The sequence below is a fragment of the Bidens hawaiensis genome, unplaced genomic scaffold (genome assembly GCF_021521415.1).
Source record: "Bidens hawaiensis isolate Kalapana, Puna unplaced genomic scaffold, B.hawaiensis_p1.1 tig00025808_1, whole genome shotgun sequence".
Classification (NCBI taxonomy): domain Eukaryota; kingdom Viridiplantae; phylum Streptophyta; class Magnoliopsida; order Asterales; family Asteraceae; genus Bidens; species Bidens hawaiensis.
The window spans coordinates 38,133-58,920 of record NW_027494145.1 but is presented as its reverse complement, the minus strand read 5'-3'; the positions used below and the strand labels follow the sequence as shown (position 1 = coordinate 58,920).

At 38.2% G+C, this 20,788-nt stretch overlaps 1 pseudogene across 1 annotated transcript in view; it reads left to right on the top strand.

The window, feature by feature from the left end:
- The window catches only part of LOC143572341 (phospholipase D gamma 1-like), a 36,920-nt pseudogene extending 16,132 nt beyond the window's left edge, over positions 1–20,788 (top strand). The window contains exons 2-15 of the transcript XR_013142243.1: positions 2,305–2,929; positions 3,646–3,708; position 5,981; positions 10,762–10,806; positions 10,921–11,114; positions 11,612–11,846; positions 11,945–12,016; positions 12,159–12,306; positions 12,389–12,537; positions 12,616–12,795; positions 13,006–13,203; positions 14,193–14,317; position 14,392; positions 20,621–20,788. The product of XR_013142243.1 is annotated as a phospholipase D gamma 1-like (transcript). The remainder of the gene's footprint in view (positions 1–2,304; positions 2,930–3,645; positions 3,709–5,980; positions 5,982–10,761; positions 10,807–10,920; positions 11,115–11,611; positions 11,847–11,944; positions 12,017–12,158; positions 12,307–12,388; positions 12,538–12,615; positions 12,796–13,005; positions 13,204–14,192; positions 14,318–14,391; positions 14,393–20,620) is intronic.

Below are 20,788 nucleotides of genomic sequence, written 5' to 3'. Positions count from 1 at the left end.
ATGAGGAATAAAAGGCGGCTTTGAGGGAAAGGATAAGGGTGTTGGAAGAGCAGAAGGAGGCAAGTGACGCTCTTGCTGAAAATCAAAGATTGTTGACAAACACCTTCCACACCCGAATCCAAAATCTACAAGCGTTAATGAACAATGAGGCCTCTGAAAACGCTAATCTGAGAGCAGATCACACAAGACTTGGAGATAGGCTGACTACACTTGAAAGAGACTTACCAAGTGCTAGTGCTCTCAGATCTAGTGTAAACAAGAAGATGCAACGAGAAGGTGGGATGTTGAAAAGGAAGCTACAAACTCAAGATTTGCAAATTTGGAAAATCAGCTTGCTTCCTCCGCCTCTCTCGATACGCTCAGAGCAGAAACGGAGGCCATACAAGAAAAGATCAAGGAACAAGATCGTCTGAATGAGCTACAGCTCAAGACGAATGAAGACATGGTGAGTAAGTACCAGGCGGCCTCAGACCTCATGGGCATTCAAGAAGATGAATTTCATGGTATGGAGGATAGGCTTGACGCAATGTTTGGGACTTGGAGAAGGTCTGGTGAGACTTCTCAAATCGGTGGTTCACAGCCTACCGCAGGTCCATCTGTGACCATGCGAGGAGTTCAGGTTGTAGTATCTGAAGGAGAGGCGACTGTTGGTCGGTTAGTATAACAGGGCGGCTAGTCTAGCGGTGTTGGTGGTGGATATGATGGTGATGATGATGGTGATGAAGAAGATGATGATCAGGAAGAAGATGATGACGATGATGAAGTTCATGATAGCTTTGATGAAGATGATGATAATGATGATGAAGGTGGAGCAGGTGGAGAAGGAGGGACCGGGGCAGCAGGAGGTGGAGGTGGAGATAACACTCAATCACCTCCACCAGCTCAACATGACGTTCAAGACCCTGCTGCTAACGACTCGGCTGGCAAAGTCAGGGAACACGACACACAGATTACTGACATGTATAAAGATTTATTTCCTGATGAGTTTGCAGGTGCTATGGATGACTTTATCGAAGCAGGAATGAACTTGGAGCAACTTATTGATCAGAATACAGAGGCGAGGGTTGAAGATGACTACATCAACTACTCACCCAACCCAGACACTCCTCCTGCTAAAGTTCAAGCTTCAAAAACTCCAGCTACTGATCCCATATTCAATCCATCTGACGACTTGACACAGGAACCACCAAAGAAGAAAAGAAAGACGCACATTGTGTCAAGTCGTGCGTGTGCCCGTGTGCTCAACTATCCTTTTCATGACGATTCACTCATTGTCTACGCGAAGTATGATAAGCGAAACAACTGTTGGGCCATCAGGAGATACGGCGGAGATCTGATCTATCTCAACCACCATGAGCTGAAATCGCTACCAGAGCTCGACATTAATTATCTCCGACAAGCTCTAGGCCATGGTGCAGTTGGGAGTACGTTAGAGAGCTGGGTCCTAGACTATCTCCATCGTCAATCAAAGGTGGACTACAAAGATTTTGAGCCAAACAAGGGTCGAAAATACAAGAACCTAAAGGAGATAGACCCAGCTACCGGAAAGCCACACACTATGTGGAGATACAGGGCACCGAAAGACTGTCACGAGATTTATCATGGCGAGCCCTATCTTCCCAACACTCTCCGAGACTTCATAGATTGGGAGTTTGACAATAAAACCGGTGAGGCCGTCATACACTGCCGTGATATGCACGAGATTTCGAGTGTTTGACGAGCATGAGCTTATGGGTCTACACATTGAGAATGTGAAGAAGCTCTACAACAAGCCACTGGGGACCGTCGAGGACTTGGGATGTCAAAACACCGACCTGATAGTTGAAGCCTTCAACAAGTTCGTGCGCAGACTTGTTGAACTTCCACTAACAGATGAAGAACTTCTCGTCTACGACACCGACGGGTTCCAATACTAAAGACTAGAGGAAGATGTTAGGTCCCGTTTTGTATGTTTTAGTCTTTTGTATTGGTTCGGTTATTTATTTGGGGCCGATTGGTCATTTTGTATGTATTGGGCCACGGTCCATTGTAAAGAAGCTCATTGGGCCTTAGTGAATATAATTCATGCTTCTCATGCATGCCACCCTATAAATAGGGAGCATGCCATGAGAGAAACAACTTTTTGCAAAAAAAAAAAAAAAACTCATTACACACTCTTCTTTCTCTCTCGGCTCTCTCTCTTTCTTTCTTTCTGCTCTCAACCGAACATAATATCAAGATCCGAGACCTCTTGGTTGCTTAGTGTGATTTCCGCTAGCACTAAGTTAGGTTGATCCAAAGACGTTGCTAGATCCACCCGTTTAGGGACCTACAAAAACCCTGTTTGGATGCAGCATTTTTATGTGCCTGTTGTGCATTATTCTGCTGAGGTGCAGTTTGTTGTAAAAGATATGATGTTGTAGGTTCACAAATCATAGGGGCGGTTGGCGTGCCGGTTGAACAGTTGGCTTCCGGGTCACTTGTTGAAGGTACTTTCCCGGTTTTAAACGAAAGTGGCAAACCGTGTAAGCGCGATGCGGTGTTAACTTTATCGATTCAGTACACGCCCATGGCGAAAGTGCCACTTGATCATAACTTTAATGGTATGGCGGGTACTTATTTTCCGCTTAGGTGAGGGGGTAAAGTTACGCTTTATCAAGATGCTCATGTGGATGAGGGGCACCTTCCAAGTACGCATCTTGATGGTGGTTTTAAGTATCAAAATGGTGATTGTTGGCATGATATTTGTGAGGCTATAAAGCAGGCGAGACGGTTGATCTATATTACGGGTTGGTCTGTTTTTCACAGTGTTCAGCTTGTTCGGAATGGTGACGGTATGAAAGATAGTTATTTAGGTGATCTTTTGAAAGCTAAATCTTCAGAAGGTGTAAGAGTGCTTCTTCTTATATGGGATGATCCTACTTCTAGAAGCATTTTGGGAATAAAAACAGTAAGTGCCGTTTAATTATGGTGAAATTTAATACTTATCGTAAACGGGTTCAAAATTTCGTAGCACTAAGATATTAGGCACTTTAACAATCTGTTGAGATGATTAAAGTTATAATGTTGTTCTTTTAATCATTTATCTAGGGTACATACTTTCACAAGTGATTTATTATTTATTATTAAAACAGATAATTATGCTACTTTTATTATAAAATGGATAGATATGCTACTTTTATATGTATACAAATATACAATGTTTTGAACTTTTAGAAGAATGCATATGAAATTATTCTTTTTTTTTTCCATGCTTGCATATCTGGTCACTTTTGCATTCCATATATTAAGTAACTAGTTTATTAAAGTTATTATAAAATGGATAGATATGCTACCTTTAGTATTGTAAAGACAAAAAATGATATTATGAAATGTAACGGGATATGTATAAAGTTTTAAACCTTTAGAAGAATATACATGAAATAATTCTTTTTTTTGTCATACTTGCATGTTTAGTCACATTTGCATTCCATCTACTAAGTAACCAATCTATTCTATTTATTATAAAATGGATAAATATGTTTTAGTGTTGTAAATTCAACAGGATTTGTACAAAGTTTTGAACTTTAAGATGAATATGTTTGAAATTATTCCTCTTTTGGCATACTTATTTGGGCACATTTACATTCCATATATTAAATTGCATAATTTTTTGTAACTATGCAGCAAGGAGTCATGCAAACCAACGATGAAGAAACTCGACATTTTTTCAAGCATTCTTCTGTGAAAGTACTTGTCATAAATCATGCTTCGACTATTATTATCAAACTTGAACACAACTAAAGATACAATCAACAATCGTTCTAGGGAAAGACGAATAAACAGAATTAGCAATAACCGTTGTGATGATTGAATACAATCGCTCAAGAATCAAAAGAAACGATCAAACCCTAGATCTTAAACCAAGAAGAATCGAGATCTAAATTCAAGAGAATATCTCCTGTTAATAACCCAATTGCGTAACACAACTTTTATGTTATTCATAACAAATGCATGGGCCTTGGGCCTTGACCTTCGTAAGCTTCCATCCAGCCCATCTATCCATAAGCAAGTCCAAATCCAATTAAATGTGCAATCTCATCCATTAGCTCCAAGTCCAATAACATGTGACAGAAAATAGAAATAACAATGATGAGAAATAACAAATATGTGTTTGATATTTGAATTGACACAACACCCCCTCTCAATTCAATAACCAAACACATGAACCAAGTTTAACCATCACCAACTCATATTTTTCTAAAGAAAAGAAAAATTATTATTTAAAGAGCTTTATATTTGAAAAAACTTTAACCAGAATATAAAAGTTCATATAAGTTTGAAAGCACATGTGGGCCAAATTCACCAAGAACACGGACTTAAAAAAATAGTTCTCCCTGTCAACATACGGGTCATAAATCAACATTAAACCACGATAAACTTTGAAAACAATCATATAAAAACAACTTTATGAACACTTTAGAACACAGCAAATCAATGCTAACAAAACAAATTAGCACACTTTCAACTTTTATTGAGCCAGAGATTCCTTTCTAATTTCATAATCAAGGAAAGGAATTTTTTTTTTTCCTTTTTTTTATATCATAACTCTTAAGTATAAAAAAAACAGAGTAACAAAAACTTTGAAAGAAAGTTTTAAACAACATATGAAGACAAGACTATTACTTACAACTTGGTGTTAGTAAACGAATCTTACATAATTTGCAATTATTAGAAAAAACAGCATGTAGCAAGAACCAAATTGTAACCGAGATATAATAGAATCTATCAAATAATCGCTAATGTAATAACTACTTCTCAACACATTTATCACAAATAAATTCTTTACCAATCAATGAACATTGAAATCGTTATTGACAAACAAATGAACTTTAATCAACAATGAATTTTAGATTCATCATTGACAAAAGAGTATGCACAAGAAAGTCACATGATATACCATAACATGTAGCAAATACTAAACAATAGAACAGTCATACACATACTTCAAATTATCACAGAATTGCATGACTATATAACAGACATCATACACAAAAATCTGAACAACCAAAAATCACAAGGCTTTTAAGACAAAGACGTGCCACAAGACAGTCAAACTTTTTCTGTAACACTACAGAAAGAGATAACAAAAGAACAAATTTCCATCAAGATAGAAACAAAGAATCATAAGATTCCACAAGATTATCATAACCATATCTGATAAGAAAACGAAAGCTACACGGCTTTTTTTGAAAAAAACCTCATAACCACGTCTGAAGACAAGACATGTGAAGAACTTAAAGACTAATTTGACTTGATCAAAAACTTTTACAACTTTACAAGAAACATATAAGAAGAGAACTTGAAAAGAACATAAAGACTAATTTGAATCAACCAAAAACTTTTAAAACTTCACAAGAATTATATCAACAAGAATTTGTAAAGAACATAAAGACTAATTTTGACTCAAGCAAAAAAACTTTTACAACTTTACAAGAAAGACATCAGCTACAATCTGTAAAGAGCATAAAGACTAATTTTGACTCAAGCAAAAAACTTTTACAACTTTACAACAAATACCTAATCACAAGACTCAGCAACAAGTCTGAAAAAATACAAGAATCACACGACCCTTATTCAGACAACATTTTTACAGCCAAACAATATCTGATTAAAGACGCAAAGCACACGACTTGCAACCAGAAAAACTCGCACATGCGAAAAACATACACGGCTGTCAGACAATTTCAAGAATAACAACTACTAGTTAAAAATACGTGAACCACACGGTTCAACTAACTAGACAACAAGATTATAGAAAATAAACCAACCAGGTTTCACAACACCACAATCACATGATTCTACATTAGCCAACAATACACAGCCACACAAACTTCTGATTGAATAAAACGAAATCACATGATCTTGCAATCAGAAGACATAATCTCAAATAAGAATCTCAAATAAAAGAAATAGAGAAAGAAGAAAAAACTTAGGGGGTGTTTGGTACAGAGAATTGGAGGGTGAGAAATGGAAATGGAAACAATTCTCTTGTTTGTTTACGAAAGAAAGATGTGAGAAATGGAAATAAACCATTTCCATTTCTCCATTTCCTTTTCTCTAAAAAAAGCGGAGAATTGATTTCTCTAGGGTTTCATTTCTCCATTTTCCTCCTTTTCATTTCTCCCATTTCTCCAGCCTCTTCAACGATCGCATACCTCCACTGGAATCATCTTCTTTCTCCAGCCTCTTCTGACCTCCACTGGAATCCCAATCCAATCCAAGGCACCCCTTCTCTGGTACGCTCTCTTTCTCTACTCCTCTGATCTTGTGTGAGTCTGCATATTGAAGGTATCAATTCGTTTTTTTATGCTCATTACATGTTAACAAATCCAAGGCCCGAACCCGTGTGTTAACAGCCCAAACCGGTATCCTAACAACTACCTAATGAAATAAAGCTTAAAAACCGGTTACATCATTGTAACCTAAACAAAATCATGAACTAACCAAGAAATATACAGTCTAAATGCTGATATAATCAAGAATATTAATGTGCTAAGTTCGTATTATAACAGCCCTCAAAACAGTGGCCACTCTCATGGCCAATCGGTTAATATTTTCCATGTGAAATAGTTTGAAAAACAACTCGTCTTGCAACCATTGAACCCTGGAACTTTATCACATATTTTCCAGCAACTAGGTATCCTTTTTTGTTTGTATAAAAGTATTTTGACGAAGCTATAAAAGTATTATAAAAACCGCGCCTTAAAATACCCTGAAACGACAGTTAAGTGGCTCGTTTGATCAAGAACTGAACCCTATAGTCTAAGTACCGTTATGATATCATTTTAACAGCCCACATATATTATTTTAAACATATAATCTGACCCGAACTTGTTTGATGTGAAAACATACATTTTAAAACCGAACAAAAGGCCTAACGGGCCCAAACGAACCAAAGCCACTATTAAGGTTCCGAGAACCCTATTATCAGTATGAAACTTTTATTAAGTCATTTGCAATATATTATAACTGGCCCAGGACCGTGTTGTGGTGAGGAACCAGTTTTAGTCAATAAATGTGGCAAAGGGCATTCTTGGAATAAAAATATGACAGGTATATAACTAAAACTACAAAACAGAAAATATTGATTTTAAAACAGAAAGCTGTAAGTTAAACGTGTTTATTTTGAACCCTGAACTTGGTATAAATCAGCCCTGAAAGATACCTATAAACCGTGTGTTAAAAAGCATCCGAACCGGCACTTTGGTAACCCATTTTAATAAGAAACGACACCTGCAGCCTACATGATATTATGACATATTTTTGCAGCCTTAAATATACTATTTTGATTATATATAATCTGATCTAAAACTACTCTAAGTGAAACATCGTATTAAAGCCAAACTAGAACCCGAACGGGCCAAAAACCGGACTCGTACTCGTTAGTGCAGCTTTAAAATATTTTTAAAACCTACGTAATGTAAAACAACTTATTTTTATGTACTAATACAGGTCGTAACACACTTGTTAACCAAAGATGAGTTTTGTTAGAAATGCACCATAAATGTGCTAACGGGCCTAAACCGAAACAAAGCCATATTTCGGTTCCGGGCAGCCTAATATCGGTATTAAACTTTTTTTGTAAATTATTACCACGTATTTTAACAGGTCCCGACATGTTTCGCAACTAAAACCAATTTCTAAACATATATAAAAAGGCAAAGGGCATTTTCGGTAATAAAGTGAGTTGGGTATAAACTTACAAGTTTGAAAAAAAAAGTATAAGTTTATAACAGAAAAATTAGACTATGAACCTCTTAAAACTTACAACGTGCAGCCCTTAAAACCGAAGCCAAACTTGTTGGCGTTTGGTAACCCGTTTAAGTGAAAACTAACTCAAAAACCAACCCGACATGCGACTCTATTAACTTTTGAAAATTTAACAAAATTTCCAGAAGTTAAGTGTACATATTTAAGGTCTTAAACTTGGTAAAAACCAGCCCGAGAAATTAATAATAAACAGAGTACTAAAAAGCAACCGAACCGGCATTGTGGTGACACGTTCGATAAGAAATAAGCCGTGCAACAAAAGTAACAACATGATATCTTTTTTTGTAGAACCAAGGATGTTTCTTATTAATGTTTATTTATGCACTTTATTTGTTTCTTATTAATGTTTCTTGTTATATTTGTATTTGTAGTTACATGAATTATGATTTTTAATTGTATAATTATGCATTTGTACGTAGAAATGGCAGATTCAAATATAGTGAGAGGAGTTACTCGGAGCAAGCATACCTGGACAAATGATGAAGATGCAAAGCTAATTGATGCATTAATGGAGATACATGCATCCGGAAAGTATGCTGGTGCTGACAATGGATTCAAACCCGGTTATTTAAATGGTGTTCAACAATTGCTAGATGTAAGTCTTCCTATCTCTGGCCTCAAAGCAGAACCACATATAAAGTCTAGGATGAAGACATGGAAGGCACACTTTAGCATTGTATATGATATGGTGCATACAAGTGGGTTTGGTTGGGATGAACAAAAATGTTGTATTATTGCCGATGATAGTGTTTGGAATGAATACGTGAAGGTGTATTCTAAAAAATATATTTTTTAGATTTTAAAATTTTAGTCTAATTTATTTGTAATTGTCTTGTAGTCTCACAAAGGTGTTGTGAATTTTCGTGACAAGTCATTTCCTTTCTATGACAAATTGTGTACCATATTCGGTAAGGATAGAGCTACTGGTAGTAAAGCAGTTGACCTTGGAGAAGAAGATGTTGTTCAAGAGACGCAAAAAAGCTCACCTGTTGATATTGAAGACTTTGATTTTGTTGATGAAGCCGTTCCAAATGTTGATAGATCTGAAGGACAAACAGGAAGTGTAACAAGCAAGCGCAAAAGAGGTAGAAGCACGGATGCAGATGAGATATATCGAGAGTCTTGCAAAGATATCAAGGAAGTTTTGCTTCGATTTGGGGAGATGGTGGGTGAACAACTTAGCAAAGAAGGTATGGAGGCTCGTGAAATCTATGAAAAGGTTAGTGATGAGTTGAAAGCTTTACCAGGTATCACTACGAAAAAACGGTTCAAAGCAGCTCATTTGATTGGTAAAGATGTGGATCTAGGACGTTCTTTTCTTGCGTTGACAATAGAAGAGAAAATTGAGATGGTCGAGTTGTATACCGATGGTTCAATGGGATAGTTGTGTATGGTTGAAGTATGTTTTGTATGTGAATTGGTTTTAACTATGGTTGATGTTTTTTGCTTAAAAACTATGTTTTGTATGTGAATTGGTTTGATCAATGCATATTTTGGTTGGAATTTATGCATCTTTTTATATGTTTTTTATTTTTTAATAAATATTTGTTATGAAAAAATACTTGTGCTAATGATAAAGTTGATATAATTCTCTGTTTATTTCCTATGTACCAAACAAGAGAAATGATTCTCAGCTATATTTCTCTACTGAAATCTCTGTACTACCAAACAGAACAGTCAATTCTCATTCTCCAGACCAATTCCCTTTCTCTGCAATTCCATTTCTCTGCAATTCCATTCTCTGTACCAAACACCCCCTTACAGTAATGCAGACAAGAAAAAAACTCAGATCAAACAAGTTATATTCATTGATAGCTAGAACCCTTTAATCCAACCATAGGCACCCTTTAGTTGAAACTGATAGAAACCAGTAGCATCACACATCTCACGCGTCATCTTGACCCGTTTCTCCTCAGTATTCAACAACTTGTTAATCAACGTTAGCATCCCAAGCCAAAACATATGCAGCACCCGACTAGAATCACACCCCGCATCAAACTTCCTAGTCACCGGAAGTGACTGAAACAAAGAATCCCTAAGCAACCGAAACGAAGCACCATAATTCGAATAATTCGTGAAATGCAACATATGCCACAACCTGGAACCCATCACTAACACATCCGGGTAAGTCCCATTTCGTTTAAACCCGGTAACAACCTTGGTCAAATTCGTCGCATAAGGTGCCCAAATAAAATCCACCCTCAACCCGATTCTACCAACAGTTATACCATAATTGCTATGGCGCTTCGCCATGAATCGCTTCCATCTCGTCCTCCCCCAAAACCAACTCCAACAAAGCCACCACAAACGTACAAGCGCACCTGCGAATTGTTCGCCACCACAACCCACGACCCGTTTAACAGATCATATCCAAAGCAAATCTTCAATGGTGAATTATCAGCAACGATACAAACATAAGTCAATTATCCGTGTACAACCAATTCTCAAACTAACACTAATTCTAGACCCAATGAAACCTTGAGACAGAATAAACAACAATGGAACAATGGTGCACAAAGCCCCAAACACGAACAAGACACCAAATCGATTCTGACTTGAGCAAGATTTAATGAACGAACTTCAGAAATCAAACAATCATGAGCCTAGGCTTTGATACCATGTCAGAAATCATGCTTCGACTATTATTATCAAACTTGAACACAACTAAAGATACAATCAACAATCGTTAAAGAGAATTAGCAATAACCGTTGTGATGATTGAATACAATCGCTCAAGAATCAAAAGAAACGATCAAACGCTAGATCTTAAACCAAGAAGAATCGAGATCTAAATTCAAGTCCTGTTAATAACCCAATTGCGTAACAAATGCATGGGCCTTGACCTTTCCATCTATCCAAATGTGCAATCTCTCCTTAATTTAGCTTCAAGTCTAATAGAAATAACAATTGTGATGAGAAATAACAAATATGTGTTTGATATTTGAATTCACACTTGATCTTTTTTAACAGTACTACTATGCCCTCGCTCGGGGCATTGTTGGGCCAAGAAACAGGTTTGATGCAATTAACGTGTATTATACACATCATCAGAAAAGATTTATTTTTTAACAGGTTTAATACATACCCGTTACCTTTAATATTTTGTATTTTAATCAAGTGAATGAATTTGGGTTGAAAAGATTTATACACATCATCAGAAAACGGTTATAGTGGACGCTGATGCGGGTACTTAGAGAAGGCGGATAATGGCGTTTGTTGGAGGTCTTGATTTATGCGTGGGCCGTTATGATACTCCATCACATCCTATTTTTAGCACATTGCAAACTTTGCATAAAGATGATTATCACCAACCTAATTACACAGTAAGCACTTCACTCTGTTACCATATGTATATAATTTAAACGAACTAAACCATCAGTGAACAGGCCGTTATCCATTCGGTGGGAAGTTCATTTATTTAATAACCGAATGAACATGAACCAGAAGTTTTGTTCATTTTATTGAACGAACATGAACACGTTTTCGTCTGTTCATTTTTGTTTGCTTACGTTCGTTCATGCAAATTCATTTATGTCCGTTTGTTTACGTTCTTGTATGTGGCCCAACGCATTGTTTTTCACATTACTTTCAACTAGTATTAGCTCAGTTATGTTCGTTTGTTTACGTTCGTTTATACTGTTAACGAACGAACATAAAGGAACACGAACATGTTCATTTTCTTAGCGAATGAACAAGAAAACCATGTTCATTTCGTTGTTCATGCCCAAGCTATTGTTCGGCTAAAGTTAAATGAACGAAAATGCTCTGTTTGTGTTTGTTTACATTCATTAAATTTCACTTACATCTTACTTGGTTATAGGGGCCCACCACGGGCTGTCCTAGAGAACCATGGTATGATTTGCATAGTCGAATTGAGGGTCCCGCTGCATACGATGTGCTTCAAAACTTTGAGGAAAGATGGCGGAGGGCTTCAAAGCCGCAAGGGATTCGTAAAATGAAGAAAACGATTGATGATTCGTTGCTCGTCCGAAATTTTAGGAATAGATGATGCTCATTGTACAAATGAACACGATCCTGAGGGCTGGCATGTTCAGGTGTGTTTGTTAATTGTTATTAAACAATTTTAAAAAGTTATAACATGTAAATTTGCAATTCAATGTTTAATTTTGTTCTTTCTTTCAACAATGTGTAGGTGTTCCGTTCGATTGACTCCAACTCTGTTAAAGGAGGCTTTCCCAAAGACCCGAAGGAGGCCACAAGCAAGGTATGGCAGTTTTGAACTTTTGGGTGACCATTTAGATATAAAACATAACCCAACTCTACCAAATCTTAACTGCACAAGTCAAATTTACTACCTTTAGGTTTTTCCGTGGTACCTATATTAATATTTTTCTATAATGAAACAGAATTTGGTATGCGGGAAGAATGTGCTAACAGACATGAGCATACATACTGCATATGTGAAGGCAATCCGTGCCACTCAGCATTTTATATATATTGAAAATCAATACTTCCTTGGTTCTTCGTTTAATTGGAGTAACCACAAAACTTTGGGTAAGAAATATTATTATTCTATTATTGACCATACTTGAACTGTATATGCGTATACAAAGCAAAAATGAATGTGATTTTGCAGGTGCAAACAATTTAATACCAATGGAAATTGCTTTAAAGATTGCGAATAAAATCAGAGACAAAGAGAGGTTTGCTGCGTATATTGTGATTCCAATGTGGCCTGAGGGTAGTCCTACAAGTATTGCAACTCAAAGGATTCTGTTTTGGCAGGTAATTAACTGTCATTTTGAGACTCATATTTACCAAAATGCAACTTCAATAATATGCAAAAATGGTAATTTTGGACAGAATAAGACAATGCAAATGATGTATGAAGTGATTTACAAGGCACTACAAGAGGTTGGGCTTGAGAATGTTCACAAGCCTCAAGATTATTTGGTTTTCTTTTGTCTTGGAACTCGTGAGTCGTCTAATGGTGTGGAACCGGTTTCAGATGAAAAAGGGTCTAACGCCACAAATGCCCCTCAAGTAAGTTATATTATCTTTTTCACTTATAAATAAGATTGTTAAGTCTTTTGTTTAGTTAGTTGATTGTTTTTGAAAAAAGAAATTGCAAGCTTTAAGCTTGTTAGCCGAATCATTCGGTTCGAATCGTTTGAATGAAATCATTGTGTTCTTGAGCCATTTGATTGCTAATCAAAACTGCATCATAATGCGTTTGTTTATTCTTTTACAAAGATGCTTAGTAAGAAGAATCGACGGTTTATGATATATGTACACTCGAAAGGAATGATAGTGAATGATTAGTTTGTGATAATGGGATCTGCAAACATCAACCAGCATTCCTTAGAAGGTTCTCGAGACACTGAAATTGCAATGGGTGCATATCAGCCGTATCATACATGGGCTCACAGGCGTCATAGTCCACGTGGTCAGGTATTGTTGGTTTCTCTCATCTTAATTAGATGTGTCTAAATTATTTAGGGGATGTTTGGGTTCCTTATTTAACCTCCTTATAACTTATATAAGTCATAAGTTATAAGTCATAAGGAGATAAAATAAGCAATCCCAAACACCCCATTAGAGTGACAAATATGATTAGAAAAATTATGTTATTTAGGGAGAATGTGGAGGTGATCCAAGTATTCAAAAATTTTCTTATAACAGGCCACCCAAAGACGTGTTTTTGTCCAAAACCGGTATAGATAGTTAAAGACATACTTGGTGAAAATAGTTACTTCAAGTGAGTGGCCTTCTTAAAAAAAGTTGACTACTTGGTGGCTTCCACTTACAATATCCCACATAATAAAACAACTGAATAAGTAAAATGAGGTTGCATACAAAAGAAAACGCACACTTTGGGTGACTTTCAACCCGTTTGTGTTACGAGTGTGAATCTTGACACGAAATGAACCTAACACGAAATTTGTTGGTTCGGGTTTAGTGTAAGCGGGTCCGGGTCAAACCTACAAGCACGTTTATCTAAATGAATCGTGTTCGTGTCAGCTCGACCGGATTGCGAGTTGACCTGTTTAACCCGTTTTCTTAGTTTCTTAAAAATGTGTTATATATAATACTTTCGAAATTTTTATGCCAAAGTTTACATTTTTAAAAAACGAAGGGCCATAGCTTAACATAATTACTTCAAAAAGATGAAAAGCATATGTAAATTTAGAATTTTATAGTATTAATGTGTAAAAACTTAAATAATTTCTTTTTTAATTTAGTTAAACGAGTTGTGTTCTTGTCAACACGCGTATACACTTCTCGTGTTTGGGTTTGACCTGCCAACCCGCAAACACAACCCATTTAGAAACTCTAGTTTGCATTTTAGCTAGTTTCTTTTTTATTTTACCCATTGGAGATAAAAAAACATAACTTAATTAAAACTGTAGTAAACGGGTGGAAATTATCAGTTTGTGCAGATATTCGGGTACAGGATGTCCCTATGGGCGGAGCATATTGGTGGACTTGAAAGCAGTTTTGAGACACCCGAGAGCCTCAAGTGTGTGAGACTGGTCAGATCACTGAGTGAACAAAACTGGAACCAGTATTGTAAGGCCCCAAACCCGGTAGCCTTACTTTAGCGTCGGATTTACTCAAAAACACAGTTCTTGCAATCAGAGTTAATTAAAACTTTCGCGGAAACGTTTACTTGAAGCATTCGTTACAAAACATTCAATCTCTTCTCTGATACTATAAAACAAATCATTATATTTAAAACATCTTTTCTTCCATCTTAAGATGCCAGCCGTTCAATCCATGCTATGTGCCATCCTCATGCTAGTTCTTTGGTCTGATCACCTGCGTGCATACTAAAAGTCAGCTACGCTGAGTGAGTTCTAGTTAATCAAGCAACTTATCATACAACCACTACATGCATCATATACGTATCCGCAGACACGTAGTCCACTATCTAACCTGTTTACCTTACCACTTAGCCTCTTATTTACACCTACCACCTTGCCACTTTGCCACTTTAATAACGTATAACGTTATGCCACTTTGCCACTTTAATAACGTATAACGTTATGCCACTTTGCCACTTTAATAACGTAAAACGTTATGCCACTTTGCCACTTTAATAACGAAGGCACGTATAGGCTTACCCTACCACGTACTATCGTTATGCCACTAACACTCTTACTAGACTCTTGCCACTTCTAACACGCTCTACCTCTACTTGTCTACAACACGCTTCATATCATTTACATAATAAGGAAGTCACATCAACAATCATTCACACATAATAACGATGGCACGTACAGGCTTTCCCTATCACGCGCTCACGTTATGCCACTAACACCCTTACTAGACTCTTGCCACTTCTAACACACTCTACCTCTACCTGCCTATATCACACTTCATATCAGTTCAGTATTTACGTAATAAACAAGTCACATCATAACATTCATACACACTATCAACCACTTGGAATTTACTATCCTTGGCGATACGTGCAATATCCGAAGATCGTTCACGTACCGACAAGCATTATAAAATATATACCTCGTATAACATCTATAGCATACACTTACCACTTAAGGTAAGTGTATTCACACTTCACATCGAGTATGCACACAGCCCCGAGAACATTACAAGGAAATGGGGCTAGAAACTCACCTGAACTCTGCTTCTTCCTCCGATAGTTGTAAATCCCTTCTTTAACTGAGCTCGGCTGACTGTATAAGTTACACGTATCAATACTCGCCTGATTTTAATCTGGTGGCCTAGTATTAGATTACTTTTACTTATCGTTTTAATTTATTTTCTAATAGAACTTGACTCTAGGCGAAGTTAAACCTTAGGCGAACTTAGCTTTAGGCGAAGTTGTCATCAGGCGAACTTAGCTTTTAGGCGAAGTTGTCATCAGGCGAACTTAGCTTTTAGGCGAAGTTGTCATCAGGCGAACTTAGCTTTGCAGGCGAAGTTCATCAGGCGAACTTAGCTTGCAGGCGAAGTTGTCGGCTGCAGCTACTGTTCGTCCTTAATCATCTTCGTTTCTTAACCAAATAACTCGATTTAGGTATCCACGGAATCGTCTGACCAGCGCCTACAGACCCCAACCATCAAATCGGCCTAACATCGATGTTTAAGGGGTGCGATTTAGGCATATAGGTTACGGGTTCTTTTATCAATCGATTAACCCATCAAATCTTAACCATTTTCAGTAAGTTTAGCTTCGTAGGATTCGTTTTTACCATACAAACACCGATCTATCATTTCTATACTAATCCAAACCTAAACGAACATGTTCTCGATATAAACGTACCGTAAATGAGTCGAACTACGAACACGAGCTGGTCTTGTTGCTTTGGTTCGTCACGACGATCTAGCACCAACGAGCTCGGGTCCTTGCCTTTGGATCTTGGTTCGGGTTGTGTGTTTTGGAGTGTGTAGAGATTAGGATGGATAAATGGATGGAATGGAAACGATTGGGGTTTAAGGGGGTATTTATACTCCCTTAAGCCCATTGACCGAATGCCCATATTTCCTTTTGGTCCATATCTAATCCCATCTAATTATCCTACTAAGTCTTCATATTTTGCTATTATTATTATCGTTCTACTAACTCGTTTATTTCACCCGAAAAAATAATATATTAAATCTTACTTTAGAAATTTCGGGATGTTACAAGTCTTCCCTCCTTAAAGAGGTTTCGTCCCCGAAACCTAGCTTATTTCTTGCAAAAGGAATACCTTTTTCTTTATAATCGCACACTTTATTGAATCACCTTTGCTTTCTGAGTTATCCTTCTTACTCCTGACTTGTAGTCATCGAGCGGTGATCATGTGTTTTAGCTATTAAGGTAGCTTGTCCATGAGACCCTCAATGTGCCAAGTCTCATCTCACCTTCCCGAGGAACCTTGTTTTATATAATAACGCTAACTCCTAAGGCGACGCTTTACCCTCACACAACTATTTATCATAACCAACACGCATTCAAGATAAATTCATAGGTCGTTCATACAAAATCACAAGAAATCACAAGTACTTCATAGCATAAAAGGAAATCATTCAAGCTTGCTAAACAAACATAGGTTCAACTGTAACATAAAACACTCTTTAACTACTAAACATAAAACAACTGTGACATGCCACTTATTCTCCTGCAACCTCCTCAGCAGCTAATAGACCATCCTTTCACGCGTCTCCTCTTCCTTCCCCCACTGCCACGGCTTCTCCACACTCCCTAGCTATGTGACCTGACTTACCACACTTGTAACACTTCTGGTCCTCGGTGCATTCACGGGAGATGTGCCCCTTCCTCCCACATCGGTAGCATTGATTTGGACCAGCCTTGCATTCCCCTAAGTGCATCTTCCCGCACACCTTACATGCTTCCTTTCCTGCCATCTTCTGTGTCTTTCTCCCTGCACGCTCCACGACATCCCTAGCTCTTTTAGTTCCTTTCCCTTCTTCCTCATCTTCCACTTCCACATCATCCGCCGCCAGATCAACATAGACCATCTCCGCCAACTCGACCGCAGACTCAAAGGTAACAGGTTTGTTAGCCCTGACTAACATGCGGACCTTCTGGGGAAGTCCTCTAACGTAGCACTTGATCCGTTTCGCCTCGGTGTTCACCATGTCAGGAACCAGCCTAGACATGCGGTTGAATTCAGTGGTGTACTCACGATGTGTCATCTTGTCCGCCTTCAGATTCAGAAATTTCATCTCGGCCCTCTCAACCTACGCATCAGCACAGAACCTTTTCATCACTAACTCCTTAAGGTCATCCCACCTCATGGCCTTAATCTCCTCTCGGGTCTTCCTTTGATCCACAGTTTCCCACCAGTACATGGCCTCATCTTCAAATGACTGAGTGGCATAACCCACTGCTTGGTCGGGACGGCATTCGCTAATTCGGATTTTCTTGTCCATTGTGGTTATCCACTGGAGAGTAGCGATTGCGTCTCCCAACCCAGTCAGCTTTGGCGGGTCGCGTCCTTTGAAGGACTTATAGTTGCACCCATCTTGGCCTCTTTTCCTGTCATCGACCTTCACAGACTTATCCTCACTCGAGGCCTCTCTTTCTCCTTCCCCATCCTTCCTACCATCACCACCCGCCCCTTCAGCAGTTCGTTCACGGCTTCCAGCAGATCTTTCGGGATTCAGGTTCTTCACAGCAACAACTACAGCTTGAACAATGGCTGCTTGAACTGCAGGGCTAAGTTGAACCTCTTCGTTGTTGTTCTGGTCTCCTCCAGCTGCGCTTCCTTCATCTTCGGTGTTAGAAGCTGTCTCTCAACCGAAAGTTGCTGGACACGACGAGGCCTGCCGCGTCGTCCAGTGCGACCTCCAGCTCCAGCAATGTCTCCAGCTCCAGCCATCGTATTCTAAAAGGGAAAACACAAACATCATCACTCAAGGAACTATTTAGTACAAGGATAGCAAGGCTAACAGGTAATAACAGTGGCCAGCTGTGACTAGCTGATCACGTTGCTTTCCGTGTCCTATACACTTCCCTTTATGAGTCTCTTTGTGCTGGTTCTACATAAGCAGTTAGTCAAATCAAACAATCAATTATTCTTATCCCTGCCGATCACATATCTTTTCTTTCTCATTAACATATATCATTTAATCATACACTTTACCTTTACTGATCTTGCTTGAGCGACACATGGCATTCTTGAACTGGCATTTTCTTTCCTTTCTTACTTAAATCCCATTCTCTGTTCAAGTCTAAGCATGTAGGATGCTTAAATCTCTCGAACTTTGCTTTGATACCAACTTGTAAGGCCTCGAACCCGGTAGCCTTACTTTAGCGTCGGATTTACTCATAAACACAGTTCTTGCAATCAGAGTTAATTAAAACTTTCGCGGAAACGTTTACTTGAAGCATTCGTTACAAAACATTCAATCTCTTCTCTGATACTATAAAACAAATCATTATATTTAAAAAATCTTTTCTTCCATCTTAAGATGCCAGCCGTTCAATCCATGCCATGTGCCATCCTCATGCTAGTTCTTTGGTCTGATCACCTGCGTGCATACTAAAAGTCAGCTACGCTGAGTGAGTTCTAGTTAATCAAGCAACTTATCATACAACCACTACATGCATCATATACGTATCCGCAGACACGTAGTCCACTATCTAACCTGTTTACCTTACCACTTAGCCTCTTATTTACACCTACCACCTTGCCACTTTGCCACTTTAATAACGTATAACGTTATGCCACTTTGCCACTTTAATAACGTATAACGTTATGCCACTTTGCCACTTTAATAACGTAAAACGTTATGCCACTTTGCCACTTTAATAACGAAGGCACGTATAGGCTTACCCTACCACGTATTATCGTTATGCCACTAACACTCTTACTAGACTCTTGCCACTTCTAACACGCTCTACCTCTACTTGTCTACAACACGCTTCATATCATTTACATAATAAGCAAGTCACATCAACAATCATTCACACATAATAACGATGGCACGTACAGGCTTTCCCTATCACGCGCTCACGTTATGCCACTAACACCCTTACTAGACTCTTGCCACTTCTAACACACTCTACCTCTACCTGCCTATATCACACTTCATATCAGTTCAGTATTTACGTAATAAACAAGTCACATCATAACATTCATACACACTATCAACCACTTGGAATTTACTATCCTTGGCGATACGTGCAATATCCGAAGATCGTTCACGTACCGACAAGCATTATAAAATATATACCTCGTATAACATCTATAGCATACACTTACCACTTAAGGTAAGTGTATTCACACTTCACATCGAGTATGCACACAGCCCCGAGAACATAACAAGGAAATGGGGCTAGAAACTCACCTGAACTCTGCTTCTTCCTCCGATAGTTGTAAATCCCTTCTTTAACTGAGCTCGGCTGACTGTATAAGTTACACGTATCAATACTCGCCTGATTTTAATCTGGTGGCCTAGTATTAGATTACTTTTACTTATCGTTTTAATTTATTTTCTAATAAAACTTGACTCTAGGCGAAGTTAAACCTTAGGCGAACTTAGCTTTAGGCGAAGTTGTCATCAGGCGAACTTAGCTTTTAGGCGAAGTTGTCATCAGGCGAACTTAGCTTTTAGGCGAAGTTGTCATCAGGCGAACTTAGCTTTTAGGCGAAGTTGTCATCAGGCGAACTTAGCTTTGCAGGCGAAGTTCATCAGGCGAACTTAGCTTGCAGGCGAAGTTGTCGGCTGCAGCTACTGTTCGTCCTTAATCATCTTCGTTTCTTAACCAAATAACTCGATTTAGGTATCCACGGAATCGTCTGACCAGCGCCTACAAACCCCAACCATCAAATCGGCCTAACATCGATGTTTAAGGGGTGCGATTTAGGCATATAGGTTACGGGTTCTTTTATCAATCGATTAACCCATCAAATCTTAACCATTTTCAGTAAGTTTAGCTTTGTAGGATTCGTTTTTACCATACAAACACCGATCTATCATTTCTATACTAATCCAAACCTAAACGAACATGTTCTAGATATAAACGTACCGTAAATGAGTCGAACTACGAACACGAGCTGGTCTTGTTGCTTTGGTTCGTCACGACGATCTAGCACCAACGAGCTCGGGTCCTTGCCTTTGGATCTTGGTTCGGGTTGTGTGTTTTGGAGTGTGTAGAGATTAGGATGGATAAATGGATGGAATGGAAAGGATTGGGGTTTAAGGGGGTATTTATACTCCCTTAAGCCCATGGACCGAAGGCCCATATTTCCTTTTGGTGCATATCTAATCCCATCTAATTATCCTACTAAGTCTTCATATTTTGCTATTATTATTATCGTTCCACTAACTCATTTATTTCACCCGACAAAATAATATATTAAATATTACTTTAGAAATTTCGGGATGTTACAAGTATGCAGCCATTGAGGTGACCGACATGAAGGCTCACCTTCTCAAGTATCCGGTTGAAGTTGACCGAACCGGTCAGGTGAAGCCTCTTCCAGGCTGCCCAAATTTCCCAGATATGGGTGGTAACATTGTGGGCACTTTTGTGGCTATTCAAGAAAACCTCACCATTTGA